At 51.3% G+C, this 17,185-nt stretch overlaps 1 protein-coding gene and 2 long non-coding RNA genes across 20 annotated transcripts in view; 2 read left to right on the top strand and 1 right to left on the bottom strand.

The window, feature by feature from the left end:
- SMARCA4 (SWI/SNF related, matrix associated, actin dependent regulator of chromatin, subfamily a, member 4) overlaps window positions 1–14,407 on the bottom strand; it is a 102,425-nt gene extending 88,018 nt beyond the window's left edge. For 14 of the 18 annotated variants that reach the window (XM_028839590.2, XM_028839594.2, XM_077977287.1 and 11 more), the window contains exon 1: window positions 14,259–14,407. The gene's annotated coding sequence lies outside the window, so the exon portion shown is untranslated. Of the gene's footprint in view, window positions 1–13,700; window positions 14,124–14,258 lie in introns of those variants that run through there. The other 4 variants (XM_077977294.1, XM_028839597.2, XM_028839598.2 and 1 more) reach the window with 1 other exon arrangement.
- Window positions 9–16,110, top strand: LOC144336679 (uncharacterized). Its single transcript, XR_013408937.1, has 2 exons — window positions 9–1,577; window positions 15,763–16,110. It is a non-coding gene; the product is annotated as an uncharacterized LOC144336679 (long non-coding RNA).
- LOC144336673 (uncharacterized) lies at window positions 12,007–13,456 on the top strand. Its single transcript, XR_013408931.1, has 2 exons — window positions 12,007–12,157; window positions 12,762–13,456. It is a non-coding gene; the product is annotated as an uncharacterized LOC144336673 (long non-coding RNA).
- Window positions 16,111–17,185: the final 1,075 nt, after the last annotated feature.

Here is a 17,185-nt window from a genome sequence, read left to right as displayed (position 1 = left end):
TCTGGCCGGGCGCGGTGGCTCAAGCCTGTAATCCCAGCACTTTGGGAGGCCGAGGCGGGTGGATCACGAGGTCAGGAGATCGAGACTATCCTGGCTAACATGGTGAAACCCCGTCTCTACTAAAAATACAAAAAACTAGCCGGGCGTGGTGGCGGGCGCCTGTAGTCTCAGCTACTTGGGAGGCTGAGGCGGGAGAATGGCGTGAACCCGGGAGGCGGAGCTTGCAGTGAGCCGAGATCACGCCACTGCACTCCAGCCTGGGAGACACAGCGAGACTCCGTCTCAAAAAAAAAAAAAAAAAAACTGTCTCAAAAAAAAAAATGTATATATATATATACACACACACACACACACACACACACACACACACATATGCGTGTTAATCCATGCATAGAGATTACCCAAAAGGAAACATGAACAAACTGCTGTCAGCACAGTCAGTAGCTCTCTCTGATGGCATGTGATGAGGAACTTACACTTTCCATATCACAGATGTCTGGCGCTTTTTATTTATTTTTTACAATAGCCATCTATTACTTTTTATATTCAGATTTTTAAAGAAAAACTTCCAAGAAAAAAAAAAAAACCTAAATCAGAAAAATACCCATGAAATAAATACCCACAGGAGATGCCCAGGAAGTGTCTCTGTAGAAATAAAACAGAAAGATCAAAGGATGTGAGGACTACCATGTTCTCATTACTTTCAACTTCATCAAAATTATCATCTAAAATAGAAACATCTGTTGATGTTCAAATGTGGAACCAGACTGCTTGAGGAAGAGGTCTGGTCTCTTCTTTCACGCCACCCCTAGCTTTTGTCTTTAAAGCACTGCGGTGACCAGCCCCAGGCACGGCAGGTTGCTAACAGGCAATGGGATCCCTTGGAAATCTGTTTGTTGGAATTATGGTGGTTGTTTTCACCTTGCCTGAGAAACCAGCATTATATTTACGTTTGGCCCCAGGATATCTGCTATTTTGTTTTTTGGGGCTTGGGGAAATTTGTTCATGGACACATTTCAGCAGCAGACGAACATGGGCGTCATGTTATGGCAGGGGCTTAGGCAGAACAGCAGCAATGGGCAGGATGGCTTCGGCAGAGCCAGCCCGTTTACTATGCGTGAACTACAAAACAAAATGGTTCCCTCGGTGGTCTATAAGAAAACCTCCCCCATCTGACCTGATGGTGCAGGGCACTCATCTGTGAACCCTAAAATTACATATGTGGTGGTCTTAGAGAATGAGTGGAAATGGGTTCCTCGTGAGGCGACCGCACTTTTCCAATGCTGACTGCTCTGTGGCATTTTACTTGCAATATAATTAAGTAGCAAAGCCCTGCCCTACATTTAAAAGGGAATACATTTCAGAAACTAAATCATATAATGGTGATAAATTACAATGTCTTCTCAGTTCTACCTACAAGGTACAAGAGCCAAATTGTTACCAAGTATTATTCTTAGCACTGGAAATTACGCATGATTTTATTGGCTGAAATCTCCCCCTTTATTTTCATTCACTTGAAAACCGCTGGCCTGGTGCAGTGACTCACGCCTGTAATCCCAGCACTTTGGGAGGCCAAGGTGGGCGGATCACGAGGTCAGGAGATCGAGACCATCCTGGCTAACACGGTGAAACCCCGTCCCTACTAAAAATACAAAAAATTAGCCGGGAGTGGTGGCAGGCGCCTGTAGTCCCAGCTACTTGGGAGGCTGAGGCAGGAGAATGGTGTGAACCTGATAGGCAGAGCTTGCAGTGAGCCGAGATCACGCCACTGTACTCCAGCCTTGGCTGCAGAGCAAGAATCCGTCTCCAAAAAAAAAAGAAAAAAAAGAAAACCACTTAAGAGCACCTACACAGAGGACCTAAAAGCATCCAGGACAGTTCTCTGCCTTAAGGGGCCCTCTAACCCCACAGGGATGTGTGGTGTCTACACTGCAAGCTTGCAAATACTATCCTATGTATTAATTAGATGGATGTTTGTCAAGCTCTTCTGACCATGTCTCCATGGGACAATGTGACCCAGCAAAAAATACACATACAGTAACTGCATCAAGTGTTACAAATCCATCCTGACCCATGCTCCGTATGGAACACCAATAACCCCATTTTTTTTTTTTTTTTTTTTTTAAAGATGGAGTCTGGCTCTGTCACCCAGGCTGGAGTGCAGTGGCACAATCTCAGCTCACTGCAACCTCCGCCTCCCGAGTTCAAGCAATTCTCCTGCCTCAGCCTCCCGAGTAGCTGGGACTACAGGCGCATGCCGCCATGCCCAGTTAATTTTCATATTTTTTGTAGAGATGGGGTTTCACTATGTTGGCCAGGCTAGTCTCAAACTCCTGAGCTGGTGGTCCATCCACCTTGGCCTCCCAAAGTGCTGGGATTACAGGCGTGAACCACTTGCCCAGTCCCTATTCTTTTGTTTAGGCTGGCCCAGGCCCACTGGATGGATGTCCTGCGCCACCACTGGGTCTGCTGTTATCAGCTATATATGCAACACTGAGCACGATGAGTGACACTGTGTGGAGAGGGCAAGAGGAGTCCCCACAACAGGGGCACGCAAAGGCCAAGAGTGGGCAGGGAGATGCAGAATCCACACCTGCCCAGTGTCACTCGTGACAGGCCCTCTCCACCGCCACAGCAGAGGACTTACTGATGACTACCTCCAAATACTAACAGCGCTGAATGCACCAAGTCGGATCCAAACTCCGGGCATCTGGCAGAGAACAACATAGTTCCTACCTGGCGGAGTGGACAGCAGAGTGACAGAAACAGCCAAACACAAAACAATGTCACATAGGAAGTGGAAGCGTTATAAAAAAAAAAGTATTCAGGGCCAGGTGCGGTGGCTCATGCCTGTAATCCCAGTACTTGGGGAGGCCGAGGCAGGTGGATCACCTGAGGTCAGGAGTTTGAGACTAGCCTGGCCAACATGGTGAAACCTCATTTCTAGTAAAAATACAAACATTAGCTGGCACGGTGGCGGGCGCCCGTAATCCCAGTTACTTGGTGTGGAGGCTGGGGCAGGAGAATCGCTTGAACCCAGGAGGCGGAGGATGCAGTGAGCTGAGATTGTGCCACTGCACTCCGGCCTGGGCGACAGAGCGAGACTCCGTCTCAACAACAACAACAACAAAAATTAGCCGAGCGTGGTGGTGCACACCTGTAATCCCAGCTACTCCAGAGGCTGAGGCGGGAAAATCGAAATCGCTTCAACCCAGGAAGCGGAGGTTGCAGTGAGCCAAGATCGCACCATTGCACTCCAGCCTGGGCAACAAGAACAAAACTCCATCTCCCCTCCCCCGAAAAATAAAAATAAAAAAAGTACTCAGGGTGGGCACGGTGGCTCACACCTGTAATCCCAGCACTTTGGGAGGTTCAGACAGGTAGATCACTTGAGGCTAGGAATTTGAGGCCAGCCTAGCCAACGCGGTGAAACCTCGTTTCTATTAAAAATACAAAAATTAGCTGGCATGCAGCAGTAGTCCCAGCTACCTGGAAGACTGAGGTGGGAAGGTCCAGACTGCCATGAGCTATGACTGCACCACTGCACTCCCCACTGGGTGACAGAGCAAGACCTTGTCTCAAAGAGAAAAAAAAAAAAAAGACACAATGCCACATAGACGGTGGGAGTGCTATAAATCTAATCAAGGAGGGTTCGCAGGGTTAACAGATGACAGGTACTCCGTCTACGGTGGCCTGGGACATATTAGTGATGATGTCTGAGCGGAGATCTGTAGTGACATGGGCATCATGTGGTTATTTACCACAAAGGAGCAGCAAGTGCAGAGGCCCTGGGGTGGGACTGTGCTTGGCATATTCCAAAGCACAGCAAGTCAGCCAGTGTGGCTGGAGCAGGGAGGGTGGGAAAACACTCCATTTCTTTCTTTCTTTCTTTCTTTTTTAAGATGAAGTTTCACTCTTCTTGCCCAGGCTAGAGTGCAATGGTGCGATCTCGGCTCACTGCAACCTCTACCTCCTGGGTTCAAGCAATTCTCCTGCCTCAGCCTTCAAGTATCTGGGATTGCAGGCACGAGCCAACACACCCAGCTAATTTTGTATTTTTAGTAGACTGGGTTTCTCCATGTTGGTCAGGCTGGTCTCAAACTCCTGACCTCAGCTGATCCACCCGCCTCAGCCTCCCAAAGTGCTGGGATTACAGGCGTGAGCCACGGCGCCCGGCCCACACTTCGTTTCTCTACACTCTCACACAGCACTTTTGACACCAACTCAGAGAAAACCAACTCAGAGAAAATACTCTCACAACAGAGAACACTTCTGTGACCAGACGCATGGGTCTTTTCCAAGTAATTCTCCAAGTCTCCAAACACCAGCTGGGTGTCCTATAATTTAACTCAATTCAGACCCTATCTCCCACAAGTTAAGGACTTTATCGGCCAGATGCAGTGGGCTCGCCTAACCACGGCGCTTAGGGAGGACTGCTTGAGGCCAAGAGTCTGAAACCAGCCTGGGAAGCATAGCACTCTGTCTTGACAAAAAAATGTAAAAATTAGCTAAGCCTGGCAGTGGTGCGCACCTGTAGTCCCAGCTACTCAGGAGCATGACATGAGCCCAGGAGCTGGACACTGCCGTGAGCTATGACTGCACCACTGCACTCCAGCCTGGTTGAGAGAGTGACACTCTGTCTCTAAAAGGAAAAGAAGACCTGCCCCACAAGACTGCTCCCACTACAAATGCCATTTGCACATCCCAGGGTCCAGTGCTTCTGCCTAGCCACCTATAAACTGGGAATTCCCACAGCCCCCTCCTCAATTTGATTGATTTGCTAAAGCAGCGCCCAGAACTAAGGCAGGCACTTCACTTCCCATTAATGGTTTATTATAACGGATACGACTCGCAGTCAACCAGATGGAAGAGATGCAGAGTTTCACCACCCCCTCTGCGCATGCCACCCTCTAACCACTTGGTCTTTCTGGTGACCAGCCCCATCCTGGGCTATCTAGGAGCCCCACCCTAAATCACCTCATAAGCATAAACTCAGCTGTGATCAAAAGGGGCTCATTATGAATTTTAAAAGACACCCCTATCACTCCTATGACATGTGGCACAAAGACCAAATATATTTCATATCATACCTCAGAGGACAAGTGGGTGCGGCTGCAAGTGGGGTGTAGGGGAGAAGTCATAGGCCTTGAGGGCCGCAGTAAAGGGGCTCCAGGAGCATCCAGTGCAGTGGGGAGGTGCTAGAATGTTCCAGGCACAGGAGTGGCACGGTCTGATGACTTTAATTTCTCTGGACATGCTGATGGAATGGATGTGCAGGTGAGGGCAAGAGAAGAGGCAAGGGTGAGCACCAGGGTCTCGGCTGGGACGTGCTGTTAGAAACGTAGAGGGGGCCGGGCGCAGTGAATCAAGCCTGTAATCCCAGCACTTTGGGAGGCTGAGGCAGGCGGATCACCTGAGGTTGGGAGTTTGAGATCAGCCTGACCAACACAGAGAAATCTCGTCTCTACTAAAAATACAAAATTAGCTGGGCGTAGTGGCGCATGTCTTTAATCCAAGCTACTCGGGAGGCTGAGGCAGGAGGATCACTTGAAGCCAGGAGGCAGAGGTTGTGGTAAGCCAAGACCATGCCATTGCACTCTAGCCTGGGTAACAAGAGCCAAACTCCGCCTCAAAAAAAGAAAGAAATATAAAAAGGGGCCGGGTGTGGTGGCTCACGCCCATAATCCCAGCACTTTGGGAGGCTGAAGTAGGCAGATCCTTTGAGCCAAGGGGTTCAGGACCAGCCTGGGAGATAACAGCAAGACCTCCACTTCTAAGAAAGTCAAACCTAAAACATAAATTTTTAAATAAACATAAAAAGACCCCCCTTCCTCGAGGCTGACCAAGCCCTAGAGCAAGGCTTGGCAAAGCCAAGCAGGGCCAGGGTTCAGCCCCTGGTTCCTGAGGTGGGGGGTGGAGGTCAGGGAGATTCTGTTGGGAAAACGGAATTCTGAGTTCAAAGAGGTTAAGTCATGCAGAAGAGAATCCCACCTCAAGTCTCGCTGACTCCAGGGCCTGAGTAACTGATTCAGGCCGAGGATCAAAAGGGATAGGATGAGAACCTTGAAGATCGAGGAAGGGCAGAGCCAAGAGGAAGGGCAAGCCAAGAGCCACTCCCACAGGCGGGAGCACCCAGGAGATGCCTCCAGGAGGTGGGGAAGGCCTTCTGGTGCCCAGCCAGTCCAGGCTGTGCCAGAATCACATTTGATCATCACAGGGCCAGTTTCAGCTCCCTGGGCACAATGAGACATCCACTGTGCCCCTTTACTGGGACTTTCGGGGCAAGCTGGGTCGCATACAGCAGACCCTCCCCCTCAAGTCTCCCACTGGAACAGGTGAGCAGCAACTGTCACATCAGCCACCTGCTTCCTGAGCCACTGGGGCATGACTTGTCAGTGGCCAACAGAAAACCTAAAAAACCCCCAAGAGCTAGCACAGCAGATCACGCCTGTAATTACAGCTAGTCAGGAGGTGGAGGCCGGAGGATCACTTGAGTCCAGGAGTTAAAGGTCAGCCTGGGCAACACAGCAAGTCTCCGTCTCTAAAAAAATAAAAAGTGGGGGGGGAAAAAAAAGCACCTCAAAGAACCATTTTAAAGTCGTTCGCCACTAAAAATGGGGCTCGTGCTCCTCTATCACACTCACAGCTGGCTGCACGCAGGGCAAAACGGTTCACAGTGACAAGTGTCCACATACATAGATGAAGCTATGTCCCTTTAGGGAGGTAACAGAGTCCCCAACAGTAAAGCTCTGGAAACCAGTCTGGGACTTAAAAAAAATTTGAGGCCGGGCGCGGTGGCTCATGCCCATAATCCCAACACTTTGGGAGGCCAAGGCAGGTGGATCACCTGAGGTCGGGAGTTCGAGACTAGCCTGACCAACATGGAGAAACCCTGTCTCTACTAAAAATACAAAATTAGCCGGGCGTGGTGGCACATGCCTGTAATCCCAGCTACTCAGGACGCTGAGGCAGGAGAATCGCTTGAACCTGGGAGGCGGAGGTTGAGGTGAGCCAAGCTCACGCCATTGCACTCCAGCCTGGATGACAAGAGCGAAACTCTGTCTCAAAAAAAAAAAAAAAAAAAAAAAAATTGAAAGGGGCCAGGGATGGTTTCCACCCTGCTAACATTTAACTGTTTTCTAAAGAAGGCCCTCTTCCGTCCGAGCGCGGTGGCTCATGCCTGTAATCCCAGCACTTTGGGAGGCCGAGGAGGGTGATTCACGAGGTCAGGAGATCGAGACCATCCTGGCTAACATGGTGAAACCCCGTCTCTACTAAAAATACAAAAAAATAATTAGCCGGGCTTGGTGGCGGGCGCCTGTAGTCCCAGCTACTCGGGAGGCTGAGGCAGGAGAATGGTGTGAACCCAGGAGGCGGAGCTTGCAGTGAGCTGAGATCGCATCACTGCACTCCAGCCTGGGCGACAGAGCGAGATTCCGTCTCAAAAAAAAAGAAAAAAAAAAAAAGAAAGCCCCCTTCCCTGAGGGAATTGGAGGGAAATCAATGCACCCCTTCTCTCTGCCCTGTAACAACAAACTCAGCTACACTTGGCACTTCCATCCAGGCCCTTTCCCATATATGAAAAAGAGTTGAGGCCACAATTCACATGCCCGTCAATCCCACACCCTGAAAAATTAATCTCCTCAGGATGCAGTTAACAGAAAACTTCAATCAAGAAATCACTGGGCATACTAATGAGTCTGCTATGTCTCCTTAGGGTTGACACCTATGAGGGTGGCAGCACCTGAAGCTCCTCCATTCAGCCTCAGGCTTCATTCTGACCTGTTCCCTCTCATACCTTCCCCCAGTATTAGAGCAGCTGTTATCCTTCCCACCCGGGGTTTTTTTTTTGTTTTTTTTTTTTTTATTAAAGAGACGGAGTCTTGCTCTGTTATCCAGACTGGAGTGCAGTGGCACAATCTCCGCTCCCTGCAACCTCGGCCTCCCAGGTTCAAGCAATTCTCCTGCCTCACTCTCCCAAGTAGCTAGGACTACAGGCACATGCCACCACGCCCGCCTACTTTCTTTTGTATTTTCGTAGAGACAGGGTTTCACCGTGTTGCCCAGGCTGGTCTTAAACTCCTGAGCTCAGGCAATCCACCTGCCTTAGGTTCCCAAAGTGCTAGGATTACAGGCGTTAGCCACTGCACCCAGCCCAACCCATCCGGCTTTTTAAAGATAGGGTCTTGTTCCATAACCCAGGTTGGAGTGCAGTGGTGCAATCACAGCTTACTGCAGCCTCCACCTCCTGGGCTTGATCCTCCCACCTCAACCTCCCAAGTAGCTGGGACTACAGGCGTGCAACACCACGCCCGGCTAATTTTTTAACTTTTTTGTAGAGATGGGGTTTTGCCATGCTGCCCAGGCTGGTCTTGGACTCCTGGGATCAAGTGATTTGCCCTGTTTGGCCTCCCAAAGTGTGGGGATTACAAGCATGAGCCATCACACTTGGCTGAACATTTGATATTTTTAAAAACCCGGCCAGGCGCAGTGGCTCATGTCTGTAATCCTGCACTTTGGGAGGCTGAGGAAGGTGGATCACCTGAGGTCAGAAGTTCAAGATCAGCCTGGTCAACATGATGAAACTCCATCCCTACTAAATATACAAAAAATTAGCCGGATGTGGTGGCGGGCGCCTGTGATCCCAGCTACTCGGGAGGCTGAGGCAGGAGAATCGCTTGAACCCAGGAAGCGGATGTTGCAGTGAGCCAAGATCGCGCCATTGCACTCCAGCCTGGGCAACAAGAGGGAAACTTCACCTCAAAAAAAAAAAAACAAGGCCGGGCGCGGTGGCTCAAGCCTGTAATCCCAGCACTTTGGGAGGCCGAGGCCGGTGGATCACGAGGTCAGGAGATCGAGACTATCCTGGCTAACATGGTGAAACCCCGTCTCTACTAAAAATACAAAAAACTAACCGGGCGTGGTGGTAGGCGCCTGTAGTCTCAGCTACTTGGGAGGCTGAGGCGGGAGAATGGCGTGAACCCAGGAGGCGGAGCTTGCAGTGAGCCGAGATCACGCCACTGCACTCCAGCCTGGGAGACACAGCGAGACTCTGTCTCAAAAAAACAAAACAAAACAAAACAAAACCCATGCCATTAAAGACACTCTCCCCTTTCCAATGCCTTATGGTGAAATTTCAAAGCATGGTTTTCTTCACCACGTAACATTCTGGCCAATGACAGACCAAATATAAAATAGTCTCATAAGATTATACCTTCCTCTTTGAATTGTCTAGTTAGAAAAATTTATTAAAGATCATAATACTGTATTTTTCCCATATGTTTTCTATGTTTAGATATATTTAGATACACAAACACCATCGGGTCACAATTGCCTACAATAATCAGTACAGGGACATGCTGTACAGGTTTACAGCCTGGGAGCAACAGGCTATACCACAGAGCCTACATGTGGATGAGGCGCCACCATCCAGATGTGTGTAGCACACTCTACAATCTTCACACAACCACAAAATCATCTCACAACACATTCCTCAGAACGTATCCCTGCTGTTAACGCGCAACCATTAAGGACAAAATGGAGGAGCTAATTCCTTTGCTACCACTTTGAAACATATAGAACTGGCCAGGCGCGGTGGCTCAAGTCTGTAATCCCAGCACTTTGGGAGGCCGAGACGGGCGGATCACGAGGTCAGGAGATCGAGACCATCCTGGCTAACACGGTGAAACCCTGTCTCTACTAAAAATACAAGAAAATTAGCCGGGCGAGGTGGTGGGCGCTTGTAGTCCCAGTTACTCGGGAGGCTGAGGCAGGAGAATGGCGTGAACCCGGGGGGGGCGGAGCTTGCAGTGAGCCGAGATCGCGCCACTGCACTCCAGCCTGGGGCACAGAGCAAGACTCCGTCTCAAAAAAAAAAAAAAAAGAAACATATAGAACTTCTTACGAGAGGAAAAAATATATTATCTATGTCATCCCACCAGGCTGTTGCAGAAATCCCGATAAATGATGAGACCTAACAACTGTTTAGCACTACATGCCAGGCACCATCCTAAGCACTTCGCATTTGTCACTGGTTGTTGAGCTCTTGCAGCAATCCTACAACCTGGGTACTAATACTGCCCCGCTTTGCAAATCAAGAGTGGGATGTGAGCTACTGAGAACAGGACCCTTGTCTGCCCATTCCCCACGGAACACCCAGCTCCCCAGCAGTGCCTGGCACATGGCAGGCACTAAATGCATGCCTGTTTGCCACATAAATGGGGCAGAGTGACTGGGTCATTTCTTGCACAACTCCAGGGGGCGCCATTCACATTGTGTTCTGTCTATAGGCACCATGAATGGGTCCCTCTGTGCCACGGCAGCCTTGATGACCTAGGGACGGAAAAAGACAAACCCAGGAGTCAAACCCAGGCAGTTGACTTGACAGCGCTTGTGAAAGAAAATAACCCTAGGCCTCTGTTTCCTTACTGATAGAAAGTTCCACCGATGGAACTGATAGAAAGTTTCCTTACGGATAGAAAGTTCCACTGGCCGGACACGGTGGCTCACTCCTGTAATCCCAGCACTTTGGGAGGCTGAGGTGGGAAGATCACACGAGGCCAGGAGTTCGAGACCAGCCTGGCCAACATGGTGAAACCCAGTCTCTACTAAAAATACAAAAATTAGCTGGGCGTGGTGGTGCACATCTGTAGTGCCAGCCACTCGAGAGGCTGAGGCATGAGAATCGCTTGAGACCGGGAGGCGGCAGCTGCAGTGAGTCAAGATCGCGCCACTATACTCCAGCCTGGGCGACAGAACGACTCTGTCTCAAAAAAAAAAAAAAAAAAAAAAAAAGGGCCGGGCACAGTGGCTCATGCTTGTAATCCCAGTACTTCGGGAGGCCAAGGTGGGTGGATCAGTTGAGGTCAGGAATTCAAAACCAGCTTGGCCAACATGGTAAAACCCCGTCTCTACTAAAAATACAAAACTTAGTTGGGTGTGGTGGCGCACACCTGTGATCTCAGCTACTCAGGAGGCTGAGTCAGAAGAATTGCTCGAACCCAGGAGGTAGAGGTTACAGTGAGATGAGATCGTGCCATTGCACTCCAGCCTGGGCAACAAAAGTAAGACTCTATCTCAAAAAAAAAAAAAAAAAAAAAAAAGAAAGTTCCACTAGACATCTGCCCAAAACCCTAGTCCCTCCCATGCTCCCACCTCCCATAAACAGCCAAGACATGGATTTAGTCTAAGGTTATTTCCAGGTGTTTTGAGGGTCCCCAAGGAGAAGCAAAGGTATGCAAATAAATTGTAAATAAATACACATATGTTGGAATGCTACTCACTGACAAAAAGTTTGGAGACCACTGCATTGCCCTGTATCACCCTACCTCTGATGATACCACCTCCCCTGCTCAAAAGCCTGCACCATCAACATTTACATCTCCTAAAGGGCTGAACACAAAATGATTTTAGGTGGCCCATGCAAAACCATTTATTACTTTCCTAACTAGGTATGCATTAATTTTTATTTCTTTTTTTAGACAGGGTCTCGCTTCGTCACCCAGGCTGGAGTGCAGTGGCTCAATCACGGCTCACTGCAGCCTGGACCTCCTGCCCCAGACTCTCAAGGAGCTTGGGACTACAGGGGCATTGCACTTCAGCCCAGGTGACAGAACAAGACTCCATCTCAAAAAAAAAAAAAATCGAGTGTTCACTATGCATCAGGTGCTGCAGTGTGTTAGCGGCTTCCCATGTGACCTCATTCAACCCTCACAAGAAGCCTGTGAAGTTTCAGGCATCCTCGTCCTACCTGTTTCACAAGTGGGGGCCCTACTGCTAAGCGCCTCGTTTGAGGTTAAGCTAGGATTTCAAGAGCTGGGTGTGAATTCAGGAGGTCTGATTCCAGAATGGGTACTCCTTACCACCGCCCCACGCTAACCACCACCCCACACTTTGTAGGGGAGAGGAAGACAACTGAGGTTCGGGAAACAATGGCTTGGAAAGTTCAAAAACTGTTAAAATAACTAACCTGTATCCCTTACAACCCATGCCCAGTTCTGCACCAAGCTTTTTTTTCTCCTTTTTCTCTTTCTTTTTTTTTTTTTTTTTTTGAGACATTCTTACTCTAGTACCCAGGCTGGAATGCAGGGGCGCAAGAATGGTTCACTGCAGCCTCCACGTCTCTGGTTCAAGCAATCCTCCCACCTCAGCCTCCTGAGTAGCTAGGACCACTGGCACATGCCACCACACCCAGCTAATTTTTATATATTTTGTAGAGATGAGGTCTCACTATGTTGCCCAAGTTAGTCTCAAATTCCTGGGCTCAAGCAATTCCCCCACCTCAGCCTTCCAAATTGCTGGGATGTCAGGTGTGAGCCACTGCACCCCACCCTGCACCAAGCCTTTTACACAGATGGTCACGTGATCTTCCACAGGACCCCACCCCCCTCATTCAATCCACAGAATTTCTCTAAAGACCTACTATGTGTCAGGCCCAGAGTACTCTGGGGTCAGCCAGGCAGACACAACCCCAGCTCTCACGGTGCTGGGGGTGACAGCTACACCGGAAAGGACCAAGGTGATGCGTGAGTATAGCTGAGGGGAACAATGGCTAGTCCCAGGTGGCCAGGGAAAGTCAAAATACACTTCTGGCGCGGTGGCTCACACATGTAGTCCTAGCACTTTGGGAGGCCGAGGTGGGTGGATCACCTGAGGTCAGGAGTTTGAGACCAGCCTGGCCAACATGGTGAAACACCATATTTACTAAAAATACAAAAATTAGCCAGGCGTGGTGGCGGGCACCTGTAGTCCCAGCTACTCAGGAGGCTAAGGCAGGAGAATCGCTTGAACCCAGGAGGCAGAGGTTACAGTGAGCGGAGATCGGGACACTGAACTTCAGCCTGGGCGACAGGCAAGACTCTGTCTCAAAAACAAAATACAATCCTACATATATCCTCCCTGATTTTGAGGGCCCCTCTTTCAGGCAGCCCCCGTGATCTCTGGCTACCACCGATCCCCTGCCTGTCCGCTGTGTCCCTCTCACAGCGCAGGTCAAGAGCATTAAATGACAGGCCAAGAGTGTTTGTTCCCACGTTGACCACCCGATCCCCTCCAAGACTGCAGAGGTTCCAGGATCCAACCCCCCGACCATCCAACACTTAGTAGGACCTCAAGAAGTTATTTGCTGAACAATGAGGGAGACTGAACCAGACAGTAACAACGTGCTTCCCACTTGCCAGGAACCATTTTACAGGCTTTTACCAACTGCATTTGGGAGATTACCCCCTTTCACAAAGGAGCTTTCACAAAGGAGGAAAACTAAGAGGTTCAGAGAGGTTAAGCACTTCCCTAAAGTGACAGTGTGCTAAGTGACTGACAGCACCAGGAATCAAGCTTAATGCACCCTATCAATCCAAACTGAAAACTTGTTTCAAATTCCTGCGAAGTGGCTTTTCCGCTTACTCCCTTTCTACTTTCCCCAAGGAGACATTGACCAAAAAAAAAAAAAAAACAAAAATCAAGACTGGTGTCTTCAAGATCCGGACAAAACACTCGCCTAAAAGGTCCACGTTGAAAATAAAAGCCTTAATCTGAAAAACCAATTGGGAAGGAGGAAAAAGGATGCAAAAGAAAAGCAATGCTTTTACACAGCAAAGGATTTCCACCGTGCTCCCTTACTTGCCGCCGACCCCATCCCCAACCCCAATTCCGGGCAAACATTTTGAAGTCACTAACTGAAAGTCATTGGGGGAGTCCTTTACCTTTCCTTGAAAATCTGGAATGACGCGTTTTTAAGACAATTTGAAGTCGGCTAGCCCAAGGGGGCCGCTAATGCCCGTGTCCGGCCGACGCCGGACATATCTGGAGGTTTGGCTACTGAGCCCAGATCGTAGCTTCGCCAAAAAGGCAACATTCGGGTCGGACCCCTTAACACGCAGCCAGAAAAGCCCCAACGCCTGCCTATTGTTGGAGCCGCTGCAATTGGGAGGGCTACTGTAGGGGTGCCGGGCGAGGGGGGCGAGCTTTGTCCGGCGACCCCGGCGAGAGCGCGCGCAGAGAGGATCGCGCGGCCTCCACGCGGCCCGGGCCCCCCACCCACCCCGCCGCTCCGCGGGGACCGCCGCTGCCGCGGCCTCGCGACGCTGTGGCCTTCCCCACGAGCGCGGCTGCCGGCGGCGCTTCTTGACCCTCGGGCGCCGCCGTACCCCGGTCCCGCACAGGGCGCGCCGGCGGCCCCCTCCCCCCTCGGCGCCCCGGCTCCATTCAAACCGCCCTCCCTGGCCCCGCGCCGCGCTGCCCCCGCGGCCCGCGTTCCTTACCGGGAGCCGCCGGCGCCGTCGCCTTCCCGGCGCCGCCCCCGCCCCTCCGCGCGGGGCCGGGGGCAGAGTGGGCGTCTCGCTTCTCCTCACGAAACAAAGAAGCCGCCGCAGCCGCCAAGCGAGGGGAAGCCTCGCGCGCGCGCCCGACTGCCTCGGCCACCGCCCCCCCTTCACACACACGCGCGCCGCCCGCGCCCCCGCTACGCGCGCGCTCGCCGGCTCCCCTCCCCCTCAGCACCGCGGCGGCCTCTCCAGCTTCCGCCGCCTGCCCAGCCTTGTGCGCGCGCCAGCCCGCCCTTCCTCTCCCCCCGCGCGTGCGCGCCCGCTCCTGAGCTGACAGAGGTGGGCGTGGTCCGGAGGAAGCACGCGCGTCCCGTGCACCGCCCCACTCGGGCTGCGAGGCCTCGCGCCTGCGCACGGGCAGCTTCGCCCTCCGCACGCCGCGCGTCCTGACGCACGGGAGCATGCGCAGAGCGGGCGCCACTGCGGCGGCGACGGCGACGGCGGTGGCGGTGGCGGCGGGGCAATTGGGGGATGGGATCCCGGTGGCCGTGGGATCCATGGGGAAAGGAGGTTCCTGAGGCTCGGAAATAGGAACCCTGGACCGTAGGACCGGCCGCCTGGGCCAAGACCGGGCAGTGGTTTTCCGCGGACCAAGGGCGCGCTTGGGAACCGCTTTGATCCCTGATCTGGGGCGGCAAGGCCTGTTTGGGGAGCTAGGCGGGGCCCGACCGTGGCCGCCTTCTCTGCAAAACCTCCCGAGTGCCGTTAATTAGCTTAGCAAATATTTATTGATCTGCTACTGTATCTCAGCCACCGTGGAGCCCACGGTCTAGTGGGGGAGGAGGACAAGAAGCAAGATTAATAAGCAAAAGAGCGCAGTGTGAGAGGCTGAACTTGGTGGCTCACGCCTGTAATCCAGCACTTTGGGAGACCGAGGCGGGCGGATCACCTGAGGTCAGGAGTTAGAGACCAGCCTGACCAACACGGTGAACCCCGTCTCTACTAAAAATACAAAAATTAGCCGGGCGCGGTAGGCCACGCCTGTAATCCCAGCACTTAGGGAGGCCTAGGCTGGTGGATCATGAGGTCAGGAGATCGAGACCATCCTGGCTAACATGGTGAAACCCGGTCTCTAGTAAAAATACAAAAAATTAGCCGGGCATGTTGGCAGGCGCCTGTAGTCCTAAACTACTCAGGAGGCTGAGGCAGGAGAATGACGTGAACCCGGGAGGCGGAGCTAGCAGTGAGCCGAGATTATAACATCGCATTCTAGCCTGGGCAACAGAGCAAGACTCCGTCTCAAAAAACAAAAAAAGAGGCCAGGCACGGTGACTCACACCTGTAATCCCAACACTTTGGGAGGCCAAGGCAGGCAAATCACAAGGTCAGGAGTTCAAGACCAGCCTGACAAATATGGTGAAACCCTGTCTCTACTAAAAATACAAAAATTAGCTGGCATGGTGGCAGGCGCCTATAATCCTGGCTACTCAGAAGGCTGAAGCAGGAGAATTGCTTAAACCCCAGAGGGCGAGGTTGCAGTGAGCCAAGAGCGCACCATTGCACTCCAGCTGGGGTGACACAGCAAGACTGCACCTCCAAAAAAAAAAAAAAAATTGGCCGGGCTCAGGCCTGTAATCCCAGCACTTTGGGAGGCCGAGACAGGCAGATCACGAGGTCAAGAGATGGAGACCATCCTGGCCAACATGGTGAAACCCCGTCTCTACTAAAAATACAAAAATTAGCTGGGCATGGTGGTGGGCACCTATAATCCCAGCTACTCGGGAGGCTGAGGCAGGAGAATCGCTTGAACTCAGGAGGCAGAGGTGAGGTTGCAGTGAGCCGAGATCACCCCACTACACTCAAGCCTGGTGACAGAGTTGACAGAGGGAGACTCCGTCTCAAAAAAAAGAAGACAGAGAAAGAAAGAAAGAAAGGAGGGGGAGGGAGGGAAGATGACCTCTTGCCCTCAAATCTGGGCCTCAAGGTGATTTTCCAATTAGCTGGGGGTGGTGGCATGCGCCTGTAGTCCCAGCTACTTGGGAGGCGGAGGTAGGAGAATCTCTCAAACCCAGAAGGCACAGGTTGCCATGAGCCGAGATCGTGCCACTGCACTCCAGCCTGGTGACAAAGCGAGACTCTGTCTCACAAGAAAAAAAGAAAACGTGATTTCCCTAAACCTAGCAGTGAGATATACAGTTCAGAAAACAATTCTTCCAAGACAGAAACTCAGGGTAATAGTTTTATTTTGGCCGGTAGCTGTGGTTTTAACACAATTCAGGAAATACCCAGCATTTCACATTATGTTTATACTAAGCATACCCCTTCTACCAACTACATATGGAAACCTGACTGCCCACACTTGTCAGAAATTTTGTGTTTTATTTTAGCCTTTTTTTTTTTTATCTTAAGTTGAATTTATTAAGCTCTTCTAAGATTCTGGCTCTGGCCGGGCGCGGTGGCTCACGCCTGTAATCCCAGCACTTTGGGAGGCCGAGGCGGGCGGATCACAAGGTCAGGAGATCGAGACCACGGTGAAACCCCGTCTCTACTAAAAATACAAAAAATTAGCCGGGCGCGGTTGTGGGCGCCTGTAGTCCCAGCTACTCGGGAGGCTGAGGCAGGAGAATGGCATGAACCCGGGAGGCGGAGCTTGCAGTGAGCCGAGATCGCGCCACTGCACTCCAGCCTGGGCGACAGAGCCAGACTCCGTCTCAAAAAAAAAAAAAAAAAAAAAAAAAAAAAAAGATTCTGGCTCTGAATTATGGCACTTTGGGTCTCCATCAAGAGTAATCATCAAACTGGGCATGGTGGCTCATGCCTGTAATACCAGCACTTTCGGAGGCCGAGGTAAGAGGATCGCCTGAGCCCAGGAGTTTGAGACCAGCCTGGCCAACATAGGGAGATGAGACGGTATCTCTAGAAAA

This window comes from Macaca mulatta, chromosome 19 (genome assembly GCF_049350105.2).
Source record: "Macaca mulatta isolate MMU2019108-1 chromosome 19, T2T-MMU8v2.0, whole genome shotgun sequence".
Classification (NCBI taxonomy): Eukaryota; Metazoa; Chordata; class Mammalia; order Primates; family Cercopithecidae; genus Macaca; species Macaca mulatta.
Note: the sequence above shows the minus strand (reverse complement) of the source record. Positions and strands in the feature narration are given on the sequence as shown.